Raw genomic sequence first — 4,381 nt, forward strand, 5'->3', positions numbered from 1 at the left:
AGGTGGGGCGCTGGGCGACGGGGCGGGCACGGGCTGGCGGCACGCGGGATCCGGGCCCGGCGGGTTGGATCTGGGCCGCGGCGGGCCGGTGCGGCGGGGTGCTGGCTGGGACAGGAGCGGCGGCGGGACTGAGGTGGCGGCGCGCGATTGGTCGGAGCGACGTGGTCGGGCACGTCGGACATGTCCGGCCGGTGGGAGTTTTGTCCGGCGGCGCGGAGAGGACGAAGGTTAGGGTTTGCACCATGAAATTTCGGTGGGAGACACATATATATATATAGGCAGAGGGAGCTAGGGGAGTCCAAATGAGGAGCGGTTTTCGGCCACGCGATCGTGATTGAACGACCGAGAGGATGGAGGGGGTTTGGATGGGTTATTGGGCCACTTTGAAGGGGTGTTGGGCTGCAACACACACGAGGCCTTTACGGTTCCCCGGTTAACCGTTGGAGTATCAAACGAACTCCAAATGGCATGAAACTCGACAGGCGGTCTACCAGTGGTGTACCAAGGCCGCTTGGCAAATCTCGGTCCATTCCGAAAAAGTTTAACACCCGCTCACGAAAAGAGACAAAAGAGGGCGCCGGAGGATGTAGGAGCGCCAGATTGCAAAACGGACAACGGGGAAAATGCTCGGATGCATGAGACGAACATGTATGCAAATATGATGCACATGATGACATGATATGAAATTCATGACAGACAAACAAATGACAAGGCAACAACAGCGAATAACTGGAAGACACCTGGCACAACGGTCTCGGGGCATTACAACACTCCACCACTACGAGAGGATCTCGTCCCGAGATCTAGAATGGCACCAGAGGGGAAAACGGAAGATGAAGAGGTAAAACAAAGTTGCTTATTTGACAAACGAGTGAAACCAAGGAACCTTGAGATGTTGAACAAATTTAAAGAAAGAATGCAACGGAGATGAACAAAGTTGACAACTCTTCGTTAGAAAAGAGGAACAAGGAAGAACAAATTCGGACAGCACTCCGGTTGAAAAGTGATAAGAAACTTGATAAGATGAAAAGCACTTGAGCAGAGGGCACAACACTCCGGTTAAATGGATAAGCAAAGGAAAGGAAAAGATCTTAACAAAACAAGAAGATGGGTTGAAGAGAGCAACATCACAACGCCTCCGGAAGAAATGAGAGGATGGAATGGAATGAACGGAGGAGAAAACAAGATCTTGAGATAGCGTGCTTACCACAAATGCTAGAACGAAGTTGTTGGAGGATAAGCTTGGTATGGGCTTATGGAAAACATCTCAAAATTATGAGGTGACAACTTGCCACTCACGGAAAAGATTTGATTGGGAGCTAGAAAAAGATAGAAATCTTCATCCACCGAGGTGATAAGGATAAAACTTGGATCATAGATAATCACCACAAACAGCAACATTCCCAATGGAAGGCTTTAGGTGAAATTTATACCAAGATAACTCCATGGAAGAAAGTGATGGGTTTTAATACCTCATTCTTGTGAATGAAGAATGATATATTACCACCTCAAAAGATAAGGGAGAACAATTGCACTCCGGATTGCAAGATGAAGAATGCTTGAGCTCCTCTGAAAAGAATCTCAATGACCACTTTGAGAAGGAATTAAATCCTTGATGAACCATCATGTAGAGCCTCCATCAAGAACTCCGGTAAACAAGGATGGTAGAATGAAAGAGAAGTTGGAAACACAAGGTGAATCCTTGCGATGATTAAGATGGAGCTTCGCAATGAGATAATGCGGAAAACTTGGAACTCCGAAAAAGAAAGATGAACAAAAGAAATCAAGAATTTTGATGAACCTCCAGAATAAGGAATTGAATATCCTCGATGACATAAGAATAAGAATTACATTATGCTTATCCTTCACCAATTTAAATTGATGATAACTTGATAAGGTCTTCAAGGAAACAACGTTAGGATTTGAAATAATGAATAAATTGATATGATAAACAAGGAAGAGAAATTCTTGAACAAGCCACCGTAAGAATTGGAAATGAACGAAGTAAAGGGATGAATCACCGGGAAGAATTAGAGAACAAAGAGATCACGAGCTAATTAGATAATACTTGAATGATGCACCGGTAAGATTTGCATAACGAGAGCTGAAAAATGGAATGAATAATCCTGAGATAATGTGGTCCGGAGAATCAAACTGAAAAGACTCTTGAAATACTCCGGATGGGTGAAAAAGAAAATTCTCACAATCGAAAACAATTATGAGACGATGACATTAAGCTAGAATCATGAATCTTTGGAAGAACGGGTAAGAATTTAAGAGGAACTCCTCTTAGGTCTTCAAATCCGAGAATGACGACGAGACACACCACCATGAATTATTTAGACACTCCGGGAGAATAAAAAGAGAAGAGGTCGAGCCAATGATGAAAAAAATTGATAGATCTTGGAGAAATACATATGACTGATGACAATTCATTCTTACATCAAACTTTGAGAGAATTTGAGAATAGCTTCGGGGAAAATTAGAAGAGTCAGGTAAGATCCTGGGAAAAGACCTGTGGGTTAGGGCCCACTCAAAATAAACACCGTTGAACAATTTAAAAGAGAGATTTCGCCGGTTGAATTAAATGGCTTGAATGAGATACCAATCTTGAAAGAGCTTGAACGAATGAAGAGTGGAAACACGAATCTTCGAGATATCTTCAGCACTTCGGAACAATTGAAAGTGAGAGGTGAATGATTAAGAGGTGCACCGGCATGAGAAGGAATTTGACCAATCTCGAAAGAGCTTGAACGAATGAAGAGTGGAAACACGAATCTTCGAGATATCTTCAGCACTCCGGAACAATTGAAAGTGAGAGGTGAATGATTAAGAGGTGCACCGGCATGAGAAGGCATTTGAAACAAGGAAAATGATATGATCAACACGAAAGCTTGAATTGAAACCACCGGAGAAGAAAAAGAACGAAGAATGATGAACTTGTAGAGCATCTTCATGTGGACCACCAGGTAAGAACGTTGACGGAAAAGAATGGAGAGACTTCTCATCAATAACATGATAGTTAATTAAGAAATTCGAATCCTTGAAGGAAAAGGGTGGGAGGGCGGGAAAACAAAGACAATTTGAAACAGATGAAGCAAACACCGTTGAGAAGAGCTGATAATTGATCTTACGGATGGGGAGAATGATGCGATCATCTCGAAGAGAAGCACGCCGGTTGGAAAGAATTGACAAGACAATCTCGATAAACGAGAAGGGTTAGTATTCACATAGAAATGTGAGAACACCACTTAGGAAAAGGTATGGAATCAACATTTGACTTCGAAGCAACTCGAATACCACAAACCAAAAGAAAAACAAAGGATTGGCTTGCAAAATAAGCTGGAAACAAACATAAGATTGACCCCATATCGTATCATGTGTCTATTGGAAAGATATCCTACGAGATACTTGAATTCCCACTTATAAACTCCCAAAACTTTCTAGTTATGCAATCAGGTGTTGGGGATACAGGGGAAGCATAATATCTCACCCAAAACTAGCAAATCCTACATCCAGTTCTATCCATCCTTCAGCACATAACCAAGAAACCTTCGGAAATCATTTACCTCAACCTTCGAAAAGCATCCGTTATACAAGTTATGGCAATACTCCCAAACTCTCGCCCCAGTACTGGGTGGCGTTGAGGTTATCTCACAAACAACTGCATAAAAGAGATTTTTGATGTCGGCGAAACTCAGGTATTCTAGAACGGCAATGATAAAATTGTGATGACAACACCTTGAAGCTCAACTCCCCAGGACACTGCCACAACCCCTAAATGTCAGGAGGCACCAAGAACAATGTTCTCGGCACAAAACCATCGGAACGATTCCAAGATACCCGTGTGATCCTAAAAAAATTTTTAGTGAAACTTGAGAAGAGAAGAGTCAAAACTCTACCTCAGGAAGCCTCACCAGAGCGACGAAGGGACTGAGGAGTAAAAAGAATCCTACTCTCCGATATATATAATCCTATAAGACTCAAAACATTTTTCTAGACTCAACAACGCCAGTGATTCGATCAAGCAGGGGGCTCCTAAGTCGGGGAAGGCTCTGATTACCAACTTGTTACACCCACGGTGCGGCTATATCTCCCACGTGTCGGAGCACGACTTAAAGGCATAACCGCTGATACGCCTCCGTCGTATCTACTTTTCCAAACACTTTTTCCCTTGTTTTGGACTCTAACCTGTATGATTTGAATGGAACTAACCCGGACTGACGATGTTTTCAGCAGAATTGCCATGCTGTTGTTTTATGTGCAGAAAACAAATATTCTCGAAATGACCTAAAACTCCACGGAACATCTTAGAAAAAATAATAAAAAATCCTCACCAAAGATGAAGACAAGGGGGCCCACACCCTTCTCACGAGGGTGG

The sequence above is a fragment of the Triticum dicoccoides genome, chromosome 6A (genome assembly GCF_002162155.2).
Source record: "Triticum dicoccoides isolate Atlit2015 ecotype Zavitan chromosome 6A, WEW_v2.0, whole genome shotgun sequence".
Taxonomy (NCBI): Eukaryota; Viridiplantae; Streptophyta; class Magnoliopsida; order Poales; family Poaceae; genus Triticum; species Triticum dicoccoides.